Source organism: Herpailurus yagouaroundi, unplaced genomic scaffold (genome assembly GCF_014898765.1).
Source record: "Herpailurus yagouaroundi ecotype Mexico unplaced genomic scaffold, PumYag 29, whole genome shotgun sequence".
Taxonomy (NCBI): Eukaryota; Metazoa; Chordata; class Mammalia; order Carnivora; family Felidae; genus Herpailurus; species Herpailurus yagouaroundi.
The window spans coordinates 91,861,662-91,884,798 of NW_024412377.1; the positions used below are offsets into that span (position 1 = coordinate 91,861,662).

Below are 23,137 nucleotides of genomic sequence, written 5' to 3' on the forward strand. Positions count from 1 at the left end.
GCACAAATAATGGAAAAGAACAGAGAGCCCAGAAATAACCTTATGTATATATGGTCAGTTATTTGTGATAAAGGAGTCAAGAATATAAAATAAGGAAAGGACATTCTCTAATAAAGGGTGCTGGAAAAATGTGGACAGCCCTATGCAAAAGAATGAAACTAAAACAGTGTCTTACATCATATTAAAAAATTAACTCAAAATGAATTAAAGAATTCAACCTAAGACCTGAAACCATAAAACTTATAGAAGAAAACATAAGCAATTAGCTCCTTGATATTGGTCTTGGCAGTTTTGGGGAGTGAATGAGGTGAAGAGGTTCAAACTTCCAGTTTTAAAGTAAATAGTCATGAGGATGTAATGAACAACATGATGACTAGTGTCAATAATATTTTATTGTGTATTTGAAAGTCACTAAGAATGAATCTCAAAAGTTCTCCTCATGAGAAAAAGATTGTGACTTTTATGCTGATAGATGATGACAGACTTACTTAGTGGTGATTGTTTCATAGTGCATACAAATATGGAATCATTAGAATGTACAACTGAATATAATATATGTCAGTTATACCTCAATTAAAAAAAAAAGTTTTAAGGGGCACCTGGCTGTCTCCATTGGTTAAGCATTTGACTCTTGATCTCAGCTCAGGTATTTACCTCAGTGTTGTGAGTTTGAGCCCCATACTGGGCTCTGTGCTGGGCTTAGAGTCTACTTAAAAAAAAAAGGTATTAAGAAAAAAAAGAGTATATAATAACTGAGATGATCAATATTATCTTTAAAATATTTTATAATTTAAAAGCTTGTAAAATTATGGGAAAGACCTATTTTAATGTAGACCTATCTTAAGGAAAGAGCAATTATTAGGTATTTGGAGCAAAATAGACACAGATGTGGCAGCCCAAATTGTGGCTTAATGACCATAGATCCCATACAAATACAAATGTAGTGAATTCATTACATTTCAAGACATTTTGGAATGGAAGAGTTCTAATCCTGAGAATTGTATCAGACAGAGAAGGTAGAGGTAGGAAATTCTGAAAATGGGGTGCGAAAGAGAGAAACAAGGACCCATGTAAGTAGCAGTAAAGGAAAGGACTACAGTGGATGGGGTAGGATGGGGATGTGAAATATCCTAAGTTGTAAGTCTTAGGTCGCATGGCACTGTGTTTAAAGAGTCGTTGTTTTCCCACAATGCATGTTTACCTTCATTTTTTTTTTTTTTTGTTTATTTACTTATTTTGAAAAAGGGACAGAGAGAGAGAGAGAGAGTCTGAAGCATGCTCTGGGCTGTCAGTGTGGGGCCTGATTTGGGGCTTGAACTCATGTACTGTGAGATCATGACCTGAGTGGAAATCAGTCAGACACTCCACTGACTGAGCCACCCAGGCGCCATGCATGTTTGTATCTTTAGACTTTTTTTTTCTTTTGTTTTTTCATCTGTAATCCTTCATGCTGGATAATGGAACATTTATAAAATACTTGGGTTCAACAAGGGGAAGAAAAATCTAATACCTCGATGTTCATTATTCACTGTTGTAGTCAAGCTCATTTAGGGGCCAAGTAAAGTGATAGAGGTGATGAGCAGGTATTATTCCATTTTCCGTTCTGGGTCTTGAAGGCCTTACTCCTTATCTAAGATAATGTCATAACCCTTACCATGCAGGTGCTACTAAAAGGGGAACAGCTGAGTTTTCCTAAATCTCTTGCCACTATTCCCCATTCACATTTTCCTTTTACTGTATGTAGCTATCTCTGAGTAATATGCCTTCAGTGAAATGAAGTCCCCCTTCCCACTTTGACCTCCTTGTGGATCTGAGGATTATTGGTCTTCTGATAATCATCTGAGGATTGATTGGATCACTTCAATCTCTTACTCTTTTGACTACATTTATTTAGAGTATTTTATAGTTAGGTGCTTCCACAGGTATAATAGCTGGGGTTTCAAAATTGTCCTATATAAGTCTGGAAAACCTTCAAGTTCTGGGTGTCAAATCCCTTGCCCCTCTTATCTTCTTTCTATTGCCAACTCATTTGAATCCCACTCCTATTTAGATTGTATACATTTTATATATTTAAAAAGATCCATGTTTTAGCCTTCTTTCTAGTGCTCATATTCATGTAACACATGATACATTGATCTTACCTCAGTAGTTTCATTTTAGTAATTGAGTTACTTTTTATTTTTCTCGTCAATTTCAAAAATACTTGGGTGTCTATGTGAACTATTATCTGTGTCTCGTCAGTTGCTTAACTGGATATGAAAATAGTCACTGAATCTTGCAGTGTTTGGCTCTGTGTTATTGAGGATTCCTTTAAATGTCATATATTTGTTTTTATTTTCTATTTTATTTTCCATTATGTGGGAAAATCCTGCTCCAGTGTGGTTATGAGTCTCCAGTGTTTGGCTCAGTCAGTTTGCTAAACCTAAAGATTCAGAAACTATAGCCTAAATTACTGCCATAGTTACATTAACTATGATTCATAATCACATAAATTAACTTCACATTAATTTAAAAATCTATGTAAATAATTACTGTTTCTATAATAAAATTATTCATAAGAGAGCTTTTCATGAAAAAGCTTTTTTGTAATCAGTGTATTTTAATAATCTATTGATATTTATTTTCTATTAATAATTTACTACTGTATCTCTATTAAAATCCAAATTACTTATTATTTAAAAAAATTTTTTTAAGGTTTTTTATTTATTTTTGAGACAGAGAGAGACACAGCATGAACGGGGGAGGGGCAGAGAGAGAGGGAGACACAGAATTGGAAGCGGGCTTCAGCCTCTGAGAAATCAGCCCAGAGCCCGGCGCGGGGCTCGAACTCACGGAGCGTGAGATCGTGATCTGAGCTGAAGTCGGACGCTTAACCGACTGAGCCACCCAGGCACCCCTACTTATTATTTTTTTCATTCAGCAGAGCTAGTAGATACTTGCTTTTATAGTCCATGTTTATTAAAAATCAGGTTTTTCTGGGGCACCTGGGTGGCTCAGTCGGTTAAGCAGCCGACTTCTGCTCAGGTCACGATCTCGCAGTCCGTGAGTTCGAGCCCCGCGTCGGGCTCTGTGCTGACAGCTCAGAGCCTGGAGCCTGTTTCAGATTCTGTGTCTCCCTCTCTCTGCCCCTCCCACGTTCATGCTCTGTCTCTCTCTGTCTCAAAAATAAACGTTAAAAAACAAAATTAAAAAAAAAGATATTTAAAAATCAGGTTTTCCTTATTGCTATGTTTAAACCAGATGTGTGCCCCAAAATTCTCACTGCCTCGCTTATGAAGGGCCTCTGCACCTGGGTTTAAATTGCCAAGGAAAGAACTTATGATAGAATAGGATCATTGACCTAGCTGTAGCCAGGTAGTTGGGAGCATCAAGACTATTCACATGCCAGCACACACACACACACACACACACACACACACACACACACACATGCACGCGCACGCGCGCACACACACATATATGTTTGTTTACATATTCATGTGTAATTACATTGTTCATGTGAATTTGAGATGTTTTAGTTTCTGGCTATTGAGGATAAAGAGAATTTTATGTTTTTGTTTCTCTTGGAAGGAATTGCTGTGTTGTGTGTGTCAATTTATAAGAAACTAATAAATTGCTTTCATAGGCTTGTAAAATTGTACATCCACACCAAGAGTCTGTAAGTTCCAATGACTTCATATTTGTCAGCATTTGATAGTATCATTTTAACTATTTATTAATTATAGTATGTTTGTAACTGTTTCAAAATGTAATTAAAAATTGTGTTTAATGTTTATTTTTTGAGAGAGACATAGACAGAATGTGAGTGGGTAAGGGGCAGAGAGAGAGGGAGACACAGAATCCGAAACAGGATCCAGCCTCTGAGCTGTCAGCACAGAGCCCGACGTGGGGCTCGAACTCACGAGCTGTGAGTTCATGACCTCAGCCGAAGTTGGTCGCTCAACCGACTGAGTCACCCAGGCGCCCCTCAAAATGTAATTTTAATCTGCATTCCCTTCATGACTAATGATATGAGTACATTTTCATATGCTTGATAGCTAGCTTATATGGAGTTAACTTCTCTACAATCCTTGGTCAATGTAAAGTCTCTCTCTATTTTTTATATTATCTTATTTTCCCTTCATACTTTCGATTCCATTTTTCCTTTTGTAAATAAAATTTCTATTTGTAAATGTACAATTTTTGTATATCCAAAATGCATGCTTTGATTTATTTATTCCATTCCCTTGTCCTTTGGACTTATTGTAAATTGTAGAACAATGTTAAATAGTCATTTTTAGTGCATATCTTTGTCTTTTTCTCATTATTAGAGGAAAAGCATGCAGTCTTTCACCATTAACAATGATGTTAGCTATAGTTTTGTGTTTCTTTTTATATATTTTTCCAAAATGCTGTTCATCAGATTGAGGATGTTTTTCTCTCTTTCTAGGGTTATTACTTTTGTTTTTAAAATCATAAGTAGTTGTTGCATTTTTAATTAATATGCTTCTTCTGAATGTTTTAAGATGACCATATTGATTTTATTCTGTATGAATTTTCAGATACTGATGTTACTCCTTATTCCAACAAAGATAAATATAATTAATCCATAACAAACTACATAAAATGTGCAGATAATTAAGTGTGCCAAAAACTTACTAAATAATATCTTAAAAATAATCAAAGAGAAAGAAGAGATTATATATGGAGAAAGAAGATATTACATATGGGGGATTCACTTGTTAAAACAAGACATGTTTTAACAGTAAGTATATAAAGACAACAGAATGGAGTAATAGCTTCAAAATACCTACAGAACTTACTGCAGATTTACCCATTTTTAGACAAGAAAGTATTATTTGTGTTCAAGAGTAGAATGCAGCCTAAAAACTAATATATACGTGCATATACATATATGCACGTATATATGTAGAATATATATACATATATGTATATGTGTGTATATATATATGTATATATGTGTGTATATATATGGATATATATGGATATTAAATATCCACAGCTGTAAAACACTATGATAATTCTCTCTGAGGAATTAAAAAAGCAAATGAGAGTAACTCAACACAGGATAAGAAGAAGCATAGTTAGTTCACAGGACCATTTAAGATTATTCTATTTTTCAGGAGGAGAGGAATGTTAGTAATCATCCATGAACCCAGTTGAATGAATACACATTTTAAAATTTCAACAACACATTTGATAGAAATAGGGCATATAGAGGAAAAACATGAATAATAATCAATTCAAAATATGCAGAAAAGAATAAATAGAAGCATAGAAAAAATGTTTTAAAAATGTAAAAAAGGAAAGAAGGTAGAAAGGAAATATAAATTAAATTACATTAATAAATCTACATTTAACATTAATTATTTTGACGATTAAAAACATGAGAAATGTATTAAAATTAGCCATATTTTAAGAGAGGGAACATAAAAATAAAGACAAATACAAAGACAATATAAAACAAAGTTATGAAAACGACAGTCAAATATAACAAAGCAATTCAGCATTATTAGGGTGAAGATGCATAAATCAAAGAACAAGAAAAAACAAAAAAAATAGGGTTTCTACTATAATGTTAAAGAATAGAATTAACATCAGAAGTTTAAGATATGTTCTAGTTTCTGTTTCTGTTTCTAGTATGTTGCTTTTTTTTAAGCTTATTTATTTATTTTCAGAGAGAGAGAGAGAGAGAGAGAGAGAGAGAGAGAGAGAGTGGGGGAGGGCCAGAGACAGAGAGAGAGAGAGAGACAAAGACAATCCCAAGCAGGCTCTGTGCTATCAGTGCCGAGCTGGTTGTGGGGCTCAAACTCATGAACCGTAGGATCATCACCTGAGCCAATATTCATTGTCCGATGCTTAACTGACCGAGCCACCCACGTGTCCCTGTATGCCTCTTTTGAGGCATATATCCAAAGAATCCTACTTATTTTTCCCCCTAAAAATAGATATCTAGATTTTCCTACATGTAAGTTCTCCCACCATGAAAATGAGCATATTCACGTTCCTTTATACGTCAATGGGAGATTCTCTGGTGAAAAATGCCCAGTACTGAATTTCTGGAATGTTAATGTATGCTACTTAATTTCATGAAGTTCCACAATGTTTTTCTTTTTAGAATATAGCCAGTTTACAGTTCTGCCATGAGCCACTGAATTTTCCCAGATCTCTTACATTGGTATTATCTTTTAGTTTTTGCTAAGCATATCATCTTAAAATGTTGCCTCATTATTGTATTAATCTGAATTTCCATTGGTGTGAATATATTAATTTAGTTTTAATTTAATCTGAATTTTCTACTTTAACTTCTTGGCGTATTCATATTCTTTTCTCAATTTCCTATTGTTTTTCCTGTCTCTAGTTGTTTTGCAAAAGTTCCTGCTAAATTCCTGATGCTAATCCCTTGTCAGTTGTAGATGTAAATATCAAAGTCCAAGCTGTCACCCCATCTGTTAACTTTGTTTATGTGCTTCATTGAAGAAAAATCCATGAATCCTAATATTTATATTGCATATATTTAATTTAAAATTTTGAGGATATTTTATCCACTCTAAATTTACAAATTTATAGTCACCATAAAGAGAAAGAATAGATTTCCCTTCACTTCATTCCTCAGTCAGCATCCATGGCTTGATAAAGACAGCATATTTATACCTTTAATTGTTCCATGTATTGTTTTCATACAAAACACTCCCGAAATGCCACAGTCAAGTGTCACCCCAAGCTTAGAAGGCCTTGCTCTATGCTATGAATTTAATGTTTAATCCCAGGGTAAAAATTAACTTGGATAAAATGGGCTGCTGCTAATGGAATATCCAATGGGAGTATTATGTTTTGTGGCTTAGTGGAGTTTATCTGTGAATTTAAGGTACACATAAACCAATGCCATAAACATGAAAATAAGAATAACATAAACTTGCTGACTTCAGTTGCCATATATATGCCAATAACATTGAAATTTATATTTCCATAATTAATCTAGAAAGACAAGGGGGAACTTCTGCATATAAATATGTTCATCACTGAGGCTTTATTTAAATAAATGAGAAAACCTAGAAAAGAATTACAGAATCTCTTGAACCCAATGTTTCCAAGGTCCCTACAGGATTAGGTAATGACTGGAAAGAGAACCCATGTTCAGCCTAACGTGGTGTGTGTGTGTGTGTGTGTGTGTGTGTGTGTGTGCGCGCGCACATGGGTGTAAATGAATGTTGCTGCACTTTATAAATTTGAAACATAATATGTGATGAATTGGCTAAAGTGAAAAGGTAACTATATAAAATAAATCATATTTTTTATCAGCCATGAGGATCTACTTGTCTATTATAGGTACTATATCTCTAATACATTTTCTCTATGAATTAGCTGATCCAGGATTCTTCATGTGGATTTACTTAATGAAGGCTATATGCCATACAAAATCAGGCCTGTATTACCACCCTTAAAAAGGACAGTCTCTTTGTTGTAAGATTTAGCTTCTTGGTCTTTTAGTACATAACTTTCCTTCAGCAAAGATCTAGATTTAACTCCCAAGTTTATTCCGTGAATTCCATTCATTGAAGCAGGAGCTTACAAATTTTCCTGAACCTTGGTTCAGGCCACACATAAGAAAATGAATAAAAATTTGAGCTACATTATACCACCACGGCCTGGATTGTATTCTTTTTTCAGTATAAATAACATACAATATGATATTAGCTTCAGGTTTACAACATATAATTCGACAATTCTATATATTACACAATGCTCACCAGAGTAAGAGTAGTTATCATCTGTCACCACACAGTATTATTGCAATATTATTGATTATATTCCCTGTGCTTTCCTTTTCATCTTTGTGATATATTTATTATATAACTGGAAGATTTTTCACCTCTTAATCCCCGTTATCTATCTTGCCCATCCCTCTACCCACCACTTCCCTGGTAGCCACCAATTTACTCTTTATATTTAAGAGACCATTCTTTGTTTAATTGTTTGTTTTGTTTTTTATATTCTACATATAAATTTAATCCTATGATATTTGTCTTTTTCTTACTGATTTCACTTAGCATGATACCCTCTAGGTCTATCCATGTTGTTGCAAATGGCAAGATCTCATTCTTTTTTAATGGTTGAGTAATATTCCACATTTTGTTTATCCATTCATCTATTGGACACTTGGGTTGCTTCCATATCTTGTCTATTATAAATAATTCTGCAATAAAACATAAGGGTGCATATACCTTTTCAAATCAATGTTTTTGTTTGCTTTGTTGAGACATATTTTTTTTAAAAAGAACAACAAAAAAATGATCCATTTTCTTTTATCTGCTTCTTTTCATATCTTTCATGAGAATAATTGTGTTGTTCTAATTACATCTAGACTCTTAATTGCCTTTGCAAATGTTTTTCTTCACATCTCTTCAACACATTGGGGGATGGGAAGCTTGTCCATAACTTTTTAAGTTAAGATGAGCAATAGTTTGAGAAACTGAATCCTGATCTTGATCTTTTGATTATTTTGTTGTTTAAGCACCAACATGTAAACATGTCCACACACGCACATTAAGTTAGGCAAGAGAAAGTGAAATGATTAAATAGTCAAAAGAAACAAATAGCGTTGTGGTTATGGTGAAAATCTAAGAGCAAGGAGAAATGCATTTTGAATTTTGGTGAAATCATAAATGGTTTACAAAAATATAGCAGAAAATTAAATATTGCTAAAATGTAACATTTAAATCTGGTACTGTTAGTATCCCCATTTGTGATCATTCAAATGAGAATAAAACAAAACAAAAAATCCCCTAAAAGTTTTAATTGTTTAACTTAGTAGAAGATTCAGTCCTAAGAGGTGGGAAGTAGAGTAGGAGCAAGGTTTGTTTCTCTAAATGTGAGCTTCAGTTCTTATCCTTTCCATTCTATAGTTGTAATCAGTAAATCGCTGGACTTGGTGATAATGCATGCATATGGAAAGGACTAATTTATTTTCATGAAGACTATTAATAGGTTGCAAGAGAGAAAAAGTAATTAACTATAACTTCCAGCCTTATAATAACCATAAACTTATTAAAACTCTCCACAGTAATATTTAGAGAATACTGATGCAGTATGTCTTTGAAGATCAAGTTGTACTGGACTTGCATGCAAATATTTAAGAAGTTAATTAAAATATGAATTATTTTTGAACTCTGATTCTGGTTATATAGTAAGAGCACATTCTAATTATTAATGAAGCATCCTAACTTTCTTCTTTTTTCCTAATTAGCATTTATGGTTATGTCTGTTTGAGGCCATCAGAATTCAATGATACTACTAGACACATTGGTATGAATTCAAAGTTGGAGAAAAAGTTTATTTTAGTACTTTCCTCTTTTTTTCCCAGTAATAAAACTAACGAATTTACCCTTTACTCTGAGTGCCTTATTTTTATGTTGAAAATGAAATGTGATATTTTTTAAGATTAAATGAAGGTGCTTCCATATTTTTACCCATTTTCAGGATATTAAGAAGTAGATGGAGATCAAGCCAACTACCACAAAAGGATAATTAGTGATTCTAGGTTATTTCATTTGATTATCTTACAGCTCATTGTATTAAATCTTTATGTGTTAGTATCTGTATCAATATTGGAATAAAATTAGGCATTTTACAGATAATCCTGAAATGTCAATACAGATGCATGCACATATAAGTTAGAATAGTTTGGTGCTTTGATGTGTATCAGTACAAAACTTCCAGTATGACTACAGGTCCAAAGATACGTATTATACATTCAGCTAGTCCAGCTGTTAGAAATAATCTGTATTGGGGCACCTGGGTGGCTCAGTTGGTTGAGCATCAAACTTTGGTCATGATCTCATGGTTCATGAGTTCATGCCCCACATCAGGCTCACTGCTGTCAGTGCAGAGCCGACTTTGGATCCTCAGTCCCCTTCTCTCTGCCCCTCTCCTGCTTGCATGCTGTCTCTCTCAAAAATAAATAAACATTTGGAAAAAATAATCTATACTAACAAATATTTGTAGAGAGGTCAATAATGAGCACCTGAAATATTTATATTTTTATTTATTTAATGATTTCATTTACTAATGTTTATTTTTATTATTGTCAAGTGTTAGCCAATTAATTAGCAATAAAATTGTGTTTGCATTTATGTCTAAATATAGGCAGTAGCATAACAGAAAATTCATATCTTTTGTAAATATTTTCATTGCAGACATTTGTACACTTGCACAAATAAAATATTCTCAAAAGAAAACAAAAATTAATGGAATGAGTTGTACATTAATAGTCTTAACCCAGAACAATATCTGTCTTTTACATCTTACCTTGTTATAAACTTTACTACATTCCAAACTGAATTAACACTTGGCAAAAAGTTACCACTAAGAGAGGCCACCAGATATCTACTAAGCAAGAAATACCTGAATTCTCCAACATTGGTGATTGTATTCTGTCAGTTTGATCCACTAACATCATCTGGGAACTCACCATGAGACATTATTATGCTTGATTCTGAAGATTAAAAAATAAATACAATGTTCCCTGCCCTTGAGACTTTTTTCCTACACAGGGAAAGAAGGAATGAAGGAAGAAAGGAAGAACATCATTTCTAATATGGTCTCAGTTGACAGTATTTTTCTTTGTTGTAAAGGACAGTATTCACATTATTGTCAAACTATAATTGTTATCCAACCATTTTATTTCACACATAAGAATATTGATGCTGAGAGACAAACTAATTTTTTCAAGTTCATATGGTTTGCTATTTTTAGGTCCAGAATGAAAAACGTATGTTTTCTATAGATTCCTAAGCATCTCAAGAAAATGTATGATTATAGATCTAGGGAAAGATACCTAGATATGGAAGAACTTGTCCCTTTCTCAGCTGCTTTGACTTTTGAATCTGTAGCTGGTGTCTTAGCCTTTTCATCTTTTTTCTTGATGCTGCTTAAATATACTATGGCTAAGTTTAACTCTGTTGTAGACAACCCTGATTTCTTCCTTTTCTTCCTTATCTTTTGTTAGTATTTTTTTTATTAAAATTTTTTTTCCAATCCATATGAAGTAGTGCTTCTCAAACTTTAATAATCATCTGAATTACTTGGGGTATTAGTGAAATGCAGGTTCTAATTTAGTTAAGTCTGAGAAGACACATGAAATTGTGTGATTTTGATAAATTCTTAAGTGATGTTGATGCTGCTTATCCTAGCCTCATTCTTTAATGATTAGCAAGGCTTTGAAAGGGCAAATGATATAAATTTGTTATTGCTCTACTTTAAAGGCTGAGTGGTCCTTTCATTCCTTGAGGACATTTGAGATTTGGAATAGTCCACCTTGAGGGAGCTGCCTCAAAACAATTAGGTGGATAATGAAGGTTTGTGCTTTGTTGTAAAAAAGATCCATATGGATGTAAGGAACAAAGAACACAAATCAGCTATTGAACTTCCATGATTCCCTTTTCTCAGTGACTATTAGGTTTATTGGCATACATTTAAGATTAAATAGCCAAGAAAAATAACATTTTCTGAGCATCGTTTCTGGTGTTTGGGATTGATTTTAACATGAATAAACTGTAGGATTATGCCTTTGACTAATTTTTCAGCAACATATAGTATTTATTCAGCCAATAAGCATTCATTAAGCCCAACTACATGGGAGTGCATTGCCCTTGTTGCTATATAAGCAAAAACAGCTAGTGATGTCACTATCTCCGGCAAGTTACAACACAAAATAAGCTACTGATTTGACAATGACCTAGGAATTTTATGTTTGTCTCCATATTTGGTAGCAAAATAATTTCATTTACATATTTTCTGAATTATTATAATAATAATGGTGTTGTATAAATATAAATCTTGCAACATGTCCTCTTCACGCCTCTAAAACAGAAAAATAAAATAAAAATAAGAACAAATAAAACTATAAATATCCGTTCATGCTATTAGGATAAATATAAGAGGCCATCCTCAATTTACCTTTGCTCTAAGTGAAAAAATAAATAGCACATTCCACCAAGCTACTGTCCATGCTCCATCATATGTACTTATGGAAAACAAGAAAAATTTGAGAGAGGGATCAACATTTTCAGGAAACTCAAATATAATTGTGGACAAAGAATTTTTATAAACAGCAAAACTGTTTCTATCAAGGTTACATGAAAAGATTAAATATGCAAGAGATCAAGGAATTGTGTACTCATTAGCCCTTTCTGAGGAATCTATTAGAAGATGAACTTCATCCAATCAAGAGAGAATAGGGGAAATAACAACAAAAGGACTAACATTAGACATTTTGTATACTTAATTCTAGATTAAAGACTAAAAGGAATGTATGAATGGTGTTGGAATAAAATGCTTTATATGATGTATGTCACGTGTATCTTACAATATAGTGCTACAAATAAGGAAAGGAAATAGGGCAAGAAAAAATTAGCATATATTTATTGATTGTGGTACTAGCATTAGGTATACTGATTAAGGACACCATTAGAGTGCTCATTTCAGCAGTACATATACTAGATTGGAATAATATAGAGATTAGCATGACTCCTGTGCAAAGATGACACACAAATTTGTGATGTGTTCCATAAAAAAAAAGAAAATCTTTGAAAGAGAATAAACCCACACTGGATTATAACATAGACATTACATGATTAAAACACATGGTTCTGGGGGCGCCTGGGTGGCGCAGTCGGTTAAGCGTCCGACTTCAGCCAGGTCACGATCTCGCGGTCCGTGAGTTCGAGCCCCGCGTCAGGCTCTGGGCTGATGGCTCAGAGCCTGGAGCCTGTTTCCAATTCTGTGTCTCCCTCTCTCTCTGCCCCTCGCCCGTTCATGCTCTGTCTCTCTCTGTCCCAAAAATAAATAAAAACGTTGAAAAAAAAAATAAAAAAAAAACAAACAAACAAACAAAAAAAAACACATGGTTCTGATGCATGAAGAGTCATGCTAACCAGAGAAACAAACGTTCAGAATTACACTAAAAATACATGGCAGTTTAATATGAGATGAGGGTAGCATCTCAAATCTTTTGGGAAACGAGGCTTTTTAAATAATATTATGTGGATAATTGGCTGGTCATTTGACAAGGCTAAAATCAGATCCAAACCTCACACCATTGCACAAGGCTAAACATTTAGAGTTCAGAGCTCTAAATATAAAAATATAAAACCAAATAAGTTTTCAAAGAACACGTAGGTGAATTCCTCTTTGTCTCACTGTGCAGAAATGCTTTCTAACTACAAGTAAAAATGTAGATGCTTAATAAAAGATGGACAAATTATACTTAATAGACATAAACTGCATGCCTAAAATGCCATAGAAAAGTAATGATACTAAGAGGATGAAATGATACTAACAGAATGAAAAAACAAACAAGCTACAAATTAGAAGGAAATATTTGCAGATAACATATCTGAAAAAGGACTTTTATCCAGAATATATAAAGAATTCTCAAAATTCAATAGTAAGAAAACAAATGACCCAATTAAAAAAAATCAGAGACTTGAGAAACTTCATCAGATAGGACATATGGAAAGCAATTAGGCATATGAACCAAGTTCAATATTCTGAGCTATTAGGGAAACACAAATTCAAACCATAAGGAGATACTATTCCACACCTAATGGAATAGTTAAAATGAAAAACGCTAGTAACACCAAGTGTGGGTGAGGATGCAGACTAAATGGGACTTGGCATAAAGTGATGGTAGGTAAGCAAAATGGTGTAGTTACTTTAGACAGTTGTGGCAGTTTTTATATAGTTAAACTAATTGTATTTCTCAGAAATTCTACTCCTATATATTTGTTCTAGAATAATGAAAACCTATATTTACGCAATCACTTGTACACCAATGTTTATAGCTGCTCTTTCATAATCTCCAAAACCTGGAAATAACACAGATGTTCTTCAGTGGGTGAATGGGTCAGTGTCCCCTGGCACATCCACCCACCAGAATATTAATCAGAAATAACAGTGAATAAACTTGATATGCATAAATAGTTTTGATAGTTTTGATTACACTGAATGAGAGATGCTAGTTTCAAATTGTTAAAAACTATATGCTTCATTGACACGACATTCTCACAATTACAAAACTATAGTCAGGGAGAACAGGTGAGTGGTTGCCAGGGTGAGAGAGGAGAGGATGTGACTGCAAAGGGGTAATACCCAATAGATTCAGGGCTGGTGTTTATTACAGTGGTGTTTATAAAAGTCTGTATATATACATATATATATATATATCAAAATTAAAGAATTGTACACAAAATATCTTAAGTTTACTGTGTTAATATAAAAAGAAGTAGAAAAAATACCCAAAAAACTTGAAAACATACGGATATTTATAAAGTGGAGGAAATCCCAAGGGATGTGTTAGTCACCTTTTTCAAAAAAGGTGAGGCGGAAAGACTATCTTCACTATAGCACTCTTTATAGAAAATGAGAACTAAAATATATATATATATATATAACACGGGTGGCTAGGTGGCTGAGTCAGTTAAGCTTCTGACTCCTGCTCAGGTCATGATCTCCCCATTCATGAGTTTGAGCCCCCTGTCAGGTTCTGTGCTGACAGCTCAGAGCCTGGAGGCTGTTTCGGATTCTGTGTCTCCCTCTTTTTCTGCCCCTACCCCACTGGCACTCTGTCTCTCTCTCTCTCTCTCTCTCTCTCAAGGATGGATAAACATTAAAAAAATATTTAAAGGGGCGCCTGAGTGGCTTAGTCGGTTAAGCATCTGAAGTCATCTCAGACTGTGATCTCACAGTTTGTGGGTTCGAGCCCCGCGTCAGGCTCTATGCTGACAGCTCAGAGCGTGGAGCCTACTTTGGATTCTGTGTTTCCCTCTTTCTCTGCCTGTCCCATGCTCATGCTCTGTCTCTCAATAATAAAATATAAACGTTAAAATTGTTTTTAAATAAAAAATAATTTAAAAAATATATACCATTTATTTGTATAGGAAGAAACACAGCAAGGATAAACCAGAATCTAGGAGATATTTTTCTTTCCATGACAGGATGGGTGAGAATGGCACATCTAATACTAGAATGACAGTGTTTGTACAGTTGACCATTTGGAATCATGTTACTATTTCATGTACCCATAAAGTGCCTAACTATAGTAAAAGTTTTAAATTGCATGTATCATACTGTAAGTGTAGAAAAACACAGTATAAATGAGAAATATTAAGATATGTTCCCTACTGCTTTAGCGAACTCTTTTTTTACCTAAATAACCTTTATAGATGATTGCTTTCATATTTGCAAAGGGGAAAACCTGTAATATTGTAAATACTGCCAATAACAGTCCTTATCTATACCAATCAAATAGCAATCTTAGAACTCTCCACTCAGCCCTTAAAAGTTAATAAGGCACCCTGAAAAATACTAGCTAAGTTTTTGACTACAAGAGGAGAGAATATCTAATACTATAATTTATTTGGTTAAATACAGATTTTATAGCCACGTTTCCCACAATGTCTCAGGTATTATGCTTTGTAAAAGAAGATACTACCTTACTTTTTGCGGTACACTGAAGCATTTACAAAAGGACATAAAAAGAAACAAAATTTGATGTGATGTTAATATTTAAGCTCAGAAAAAACAATTTAAAAACCCCTGATATTTCTTAGATATGACTATTAATGATATTAACTGAATTATTTATACCATTTTTCTATGTAATAGTTATTTTTATTTTTCTATAATCAATTCTATGGATAAAACTTTTTGTCTAGTTCTTGCTCACTTTTATTCCTGGTAAAAGATATCTAGTTAACAAAGCATAATACATTATTCATTGCATTATCCAAATGGAAATTAATGTTAAATTATGGAGATATTTTATTCAAACTTCCAAGGATTAGCCAAGCAATTAATTACGTTAAATATAAAATTTATTACCTCCCATGCCTCCTTCTAAATATCTGCATGTGATTAAATTCTGAGGGATTTTCTCTGTCCTTAAAACCTGGAAAATATGCCAAAAAACAAAACAAAACAAAACAAAACCCTCAGCTATTGTTCTCTTAAATTGTAATAAAAAACAGGTTCAAGGCTCTCAGTTTTAAAAGCTTCTTAGGGAGATACAGCAATAATTACAGAGATGAGGCAAATATAATTCTGGCATTTAATAGCAATAACGAGAATAAAAATCAAAATTAAAGAGATGTCTAAACCTCAGGACATGTTTAAGGGCTTTTAGTGATTAATTTAAAAATAAATGCTAGCAATTGAAAACAAAAGAAAACAAAGTAACAACAACAAAAGCAAACATTACCTAGCATCAAAAAGTTAGGAAAATCTTTGACCAAAGGAATTTTAAGACATCAAAGATTTATGGGAATATTTTTATTCATCTTTCATATCTAATCTGGAAATACATATCCAACATGGATTACATTTTTTAGACAGCGTCTTTGTGTGAACATTAATGAGTGTTGTCAAGTCTTTAGCTTCTCAGGAGCGCTGTATCCAGCAGGATCTTGGACAAAGCCTCACTTATAGATTAAAATGCCTTAGGTTAGTCCAGCCTTCCCAAGCATTGGCTGTCCTGCAAAATTAATTCTAACATTTTTAACTGAAATTTCATGTATGTTTGCAATTTTAAATGATGTTGTTAATGGAGGACAAATCTTTTTTACCCCTCCCATTTAATCCTTTGCTTTTTCTGGATTGTTGATTTTTCTTCCACACATTCACAGTGCAGTACTTTATTCCTGTTTTAAAATCTAATTGTTACATTTCTGAAGTGAGATTTTTCTTTCTGATCTTCTTTTTCATATCTACTTTTAATACTGGCCCTTCTTTGTCACATTTATTTGAAGTTCCTCTGCAATACATATCTTTCCAAAATCTAAAAAAACATTCTGAAGTTTATCTTAAAATGGATTGAACACTCAGTCTCTTCTGAACTCTCTCAGTTTCAAAAGAGAATTAATCAGTTTCAAGTAGAAGATACTAATTACTTTGCTTTTCTAACATGTGCAGATTCCATTTGTATACACAAATATAGGATTCAATTAATTACTGTAATATTTTATTGAGTGCTATCCTGTTTATTATAATTATAGTTATACGATGGCTAATTCTTCTCCTGTGTTATTCAGAGTTCTATTCTGTATGCTCTTTTAGGGACTCTAAATACTTTCTTGAGTTCACACTACATTTTGCACTAAAAGTCCCACCAAGCATCTGATGTAAAGAGATTCAGGTAAAATAAATGAATGGCTTAAAATTATTTAACTTACAGGAATTTTTAAAAGTGATAAAGCCAGGTGTTTATTTAAGGGAGGGTGATCTCCACAGTATGTGGAACTGAGTGAAGTGCACAACATCCAACACTTTCCACATTTACATGTAAATTGTGGATGGTAATCACAGATTCTAGGATTTATGTTAATGAGCACAGAAAGGTTCTACAAATATCAGGAAGATTCAATTTTATTATTTAATCCCTGATTACTAAACAGGAAGTATTTAATACATTTTAGTTTAGAAAGTGATTGATATGTTTATTTCAGCTTCACGAAGTATCATAACCGAAGAGATTTCTGCTTAATTTTTTAAGAAACCAAGACTTTCACTCTAACTCAATTATAGCTCATTGAAATTTATTTTATATTCCTTCATTTATTCATTTATTCAACAAATATGTAAATAGTGTTAGGCATTAAATCCTTTGTTAAATCTACCTTGATCTGTTTCTGAACACTTTGCAAGAAAGATCCATGGTTTTGCCTGCAAAATGTCAAACTTATACATGATTAACACAAAACAGCATAGTACATTGAGCTTTCTGGTTTCCAAGGAGTGGTAAGATATCATTAGTATGATAAAGTTCTCCTATTTATCGTCAGTTCCTTTGAGTACCACATTTGCGTGACTAGGTATGTCTGACAGAATGAGGATAGTTTGGTGAATTCTTATAGTGAATAGAAAGTTCCTATGAGTATCCTTAAGGTATCTGAGAAGATACTTGCCAACATTGTCCTCTGCTAGAATTCCTATCATATAGAGGATGAGAGAGGCATGTTAATGTGACAAACACATCTGGATATATTTATTTTATTAACAAAGATTCATTTACCTTTTCAACAATTTATTCAGTGGACACTGCCCTCAGGAAATTAATAGTTCATGCATTTGTTTCAGACCAAAACTTAACCACACATGGAAGAGACATCTCCTATTTCCATCTATTCAACATTCTTTTTCTTTTTGAGAAATATCTGTATCTATATCTATCTATATCTGTATCTATCTATCTATCTAATCTCCATGTTCTTGGGTCGTCTGCAATTTTTCCTATCTCATCCACATAAGAGATGCACCTACAACTCAACCCTCTTAATCAGGATCATTATGCCTGCCTTGTCACAGGAATTGTTAACTCTGAGATGGAGACATAACCCAAATCTGGACAATCAGCCCCCTCTCCAGGAATGTAATTAAATCATTGAGAAAAAGCATTTTAGTATCTTTTCTGCCTTCACAAGATTTCAGGAAAATGTGAACCAAGAGCTGCTGTTAAGCTACCTTTGACTACATGTGGGAAGAGACCTGCTTGAACATCGAATTATCAGAGAAAAAAAAAGCGCTAAGACACAGAAGCAGGGTTCAGACCCATCATTTATGAAGCTAAATCTAGCCATTTCTGAAGCCACATTGTGTACGTGGATTTTCTGTTGTCTAAGGCAAAAAATTGCCAGGTGAGATTAAACTAGTTTGGGTTAATAACTTCTGTTATCTCCAACAGAATGTTTCACACATTTATGTAAGGTAACGTTTTCTGATTACAACATAAGTCATACCTGTAAAAAAGATCAGACAATGAGGTCCTATATTACGAAAAAAAGGGGGGAACCTCAAAATGATCAGTGGTGTGTGCATGTGTGAGTGCATGTAAAAGAAAAGGCAGGGGCTGGGAGAGAGAGATAGAGTTGGTACTCTTTAGTAATAAATTCACTCAGGATAGTTATGATTTTAAATAAAATAACATAATTACAGAATGTGAGATATATATATATATATATAAAATCAACATATATAACAACATCTATAACATTATATAATATGATATGATATTACATATGTAGGACATATGGGTCGTCTGTATTTTTTCCTATCTTGTCCACATAAGAGATGCACCCACATTTCAACCCTGCTTAACCAGGATCATTATGTCCACCTCGTCACAGGAACTGTTAACTCAGACATGGAAAATCAGACTCCTATATACCACTAAGATACAACCACAATTAAACTGAAAGAAGGGGCTGTCTTATTTTGGATCTGGAATTCTTTATTAATATAGATTAGTAATGTTAATGCTGTATGTTGAAATTAAAACACCTCCAAAATAAATGCTTTATTTTTGGAAACATACAAGGGAAAATATACATTTCCTCAGGAGAGCCGTTTATTTTATATGGAGAAAAAAGATAAAAAGAATTGCATAAATGTTTGCTTAGAGGTCAATAATTTAAACTTACAACATGACAGAAGGTAATGTGTTTACTAATCATAACACTGCAGGAATATTAATCAAATGTGAAGAAATAAAAAAATTTGGTGACAACCATATGGTACATTGAGAACAAGTTTTCCAACTGTTGCAGGGAGGGGGAAGTGCCTCTAAGAGACAACATAATTAAAAGTGAGAAGAATGTCCTTCTACTGCAAAAAGCAATCTCTAATAACAAAGAGAATCCCATATAATTGCAGGAAAGAATTATAAAATAATTGAGGATAAATGTGCTCTGCAGAGAGATATGGAGAATAACATAGAATTTTAGCAAATGTCACTTAGAAAGCAAATATGGAAAACCATTAAACAAAATGAATAAATGTTAGCAACTGAAAAAAAGTTACACAATATTCTTATATGTATAGTAGTAAAAGCACAAAATACTAGAAAGAAAACTAAACCACCCAAATAAGGAATAACTGAAGCCCCCATGTAATTATTTTTTAGTCTTTGAAAAATAAATAAGTCTACCAATTTGTATTTAATAGATAATTTTAAATGCAGGAAAATTTTTGATCATTTTCAATATCAAATGTTGAAAAGAAATGCATTTGATATATATCGCAAGACTAAGAAACTTGCCTCCTTTCCAAGTTATGATTTTATATGAAGTGAAATATAATGAAGATAATGTATTCCTAAGTGTATATATTGTGTACTTTGATTGTATATCTATTTTTTCCACATTAATTTTGCTAATTCTCTGAAAATACCTTGGAATAAGACCTTCATGTTTGTGAAAATTACTGTGTAATAGTGATAGAAAATCCACATAATAGGATGTATACAGAATGGTATCCTGGCATCCAGTGGGTATAGACCAAGGATGCTGGTGAACATCATACAATGCATAGAACACCCCTTAAAATTAAATAAATAAATAAATAAAATTAAAAAAAAAAACCTGTCTGATCCCAAATCCCAAGGCTTAGAAATGTTATTTTAGATGAAGAAACTGAGACATTGAAAACGTATTTGCCTAAGGTCACCAGCAAGTAATAGCAGACTTTTTCTTCTCACCCCTTTCATTTCTCTCTGAAAATTTAGTTCAATAAATAGTCTTTTCAATTATACCTAAAAATTAATACCTTCACTTCTCTTCTGATATATACTCCATAAATTTTTCCATTTTGGTAATAGCAAATATTCGAAGACTCGTTTTACAGGCTTGATTCAAGAACTGCTTAAGCAAAACATGTATTTTTAATGTAATTATGTTTCATGTGTCACTATTGTCATACTTTATTTTTCCTGATCTGAGAGTACATTATCTTTAAAAATAATTTAAGTTAGGCATATTATTAATTTTTCTTACGTACATACTATTTTATTAATTTATGTTTTGATACCTTCTCAGCTAGTAATGCCTCCTTAATTTAATACCCAAAGTATGTCACATTTTATGTAGCTTGTGTTCTTGGATTTTTTTCTCCCACAGTAAACCATTAATTTATTAAGGAAATGAGTTACCTGTCAAACCTATGATTTGTTTAAAGTTTGTTAAATTCTGAAAACTTTTCCATATTTATTTTTCATCAGTGATTGTTCATTATTAAGAGTAAATGCCAGTGTGTAGGATTTGGGTGAACATCAGTAGTTGGTGATTGATATTGACTTCATGGGATTTGACTTAGAACTGACTTCTATTTGGATGATTCAACCCTGAGAGACAGAAACAAATTGCTCTTTAGTGTAATACAGTGCAAAATGTTGGGTATACGATGAAGGGGCTCTGTCTACACTTGTCAGATATTCCTACAGAATTTTGGACCTTTATAAAGAAATGTTTAAATTTATATAATTTCAAACAACATATTTGGTCAGATAATAAGCCTGTGATTTAGTGGAGGAAAAATCTTACCCTTTTAAAAAAAATGGGGCAGATTGTCTGCAGAGTGCTGCTAGAAAGAACCATTCTAATGCATTAGGTAGAGATAAATATGAATTGTGAGTGTATCGTTGAAAGATCTTGAACTGATAAATCAAAGTTTTATTGCTTATGTTAAATTTCAAAAACGAGCCCTTATTTTTAGGATTATATAAATAATAGAAGTTTATTATATAATACATTAAAAATAATTACATTTGTTTATATATTTCTATCGAACACATTTATTTACTTGCAAAACCGAAGAGGACACTGAATACATTAGTTTAATACTCATTAATTCATTTACAATTATATAGGAAGATGGTTTTATTCACTCATTATTTAACAAAATATATTTTAATGGTTACATAATACTCAATATAATTCAATTGTATTGATGTACTATGTTTATTTAAACTTTTCTTTGTTAATAGGTATTTATTTCACTTCCAGTTATTTTCTCTTAATATTCAATAAATATTTTTTTTCAAATGTACTTTTCCCTTTTTTAAATTTACAGAGGTTGGAATTGCTGGGTAAATATTTTTAAACTAATACACCATTTTTTTCTCCACCATGAGAATTTAATAAATATTTGCCTTTGATTTGTTAGTTTTTTTTTTCATACAGTTAGCTGTCATATTCATCTGACAATTGTTTTCATATTGAATATAAATTCAAAGTATACTTAATATATAATTTATATTCTCAGAAGCAATATTAAATTAATAATTCTTCATCTGCTGATCCAAATGAGACTTAAATACAAAAGTCTAATTCATATACCATTATCATTATGTTTGATTAATATAGTGTTTTTAAAATCAGGTTTTTATAGCTTATAATACTTCTCTTACTACCTTTATTTTTCAAAAATTTCTTCAGAGTTGTTACACAGTTTGCATCAAATGACAGATGGTTATCATTATAAGGTTTTTCCATAAATTGAAATTGGGTTTTAATTGAGTTTGCATTAATCTGTACTTTTATTGAGGGAAATGTTTATCTTTAGAATGTTTTCCAAGATAGGATATTTATTGAATAAATTATTCTTAATGCTTCATGGTAAAGTTTTATATGATCCTTCACATAGGGCTTACGTTTCTTACAATTTAATTACTAGATACTATTATCATGAATGGACTTTATGCTAGTCCCCATTCCTAAATGCAACACATTTAATCATCACTATCGCTCCTTGGTGCCTGTATTACTACTATCTCATTTTACTGCTGTGAAAACAGAAAACTGAACGATTTTTGAAACCATCTAAGGTCATGGAGCTACAATGTGATGGAGACACTATGATATATTTTTGTAATAAAATTACATACCAGAGATGCCTGGGTGGCTCAGTTGGTTAAGTGTGTTCAACTGTTTATCTTGGCTCATTTCATGATTTCATGGTTCAAGGGTTTGAGCCTAGTGTCAGGATCTGTGTTGACTGTGTGGAGCCTGCTCGGGATTCTCTCACCCTCTCTCTCTGACCTTCCCCTGCTGGTGTCCTCTCTCTTTCTCTCTCTCTCTCTCTCTCTCTCTCTCTCTCAAAATAAATGAACTTAAAAAAAGTACGTACCATATAAGTATATGTTGTACATTATCTGTGATACCTATTTATGTATTTGTTATATATATATATATATATATATATATATATATATATATAACACATACATAACTAGGTCTCACAGATAGTGTACACCATATAGTGATAGGGGACGTACTGTTTTTAGGGTCCGTTAGTGGGAGAGAGAGAGAGA

At 32.7% G+C, this 23,137-nt stretch overlaps 1 long non-coding RNA gene and 1 other non-coding gene across 3 annotated transcripts in view; both read left to right on the forward strand.

The window, feature by feature from the left end:
• Positions 1-23,137, forward strand: part of LOC121013589 (uncharacterized) — a 175,757-nt gene that overhangs the window by 18,868 nt on the left and 133,752 nt on the right. The window lies entirely within an intron of this gene.
• Positions 12,474-12,576, forward strand: LOC121016907 (U6 spliceosomal RNA). Its single transcript, XR_005784527.1, has one exon. It is a non-coding gene; the product is annotated as a U6 spliceosomal RNA (small nuclear RNA).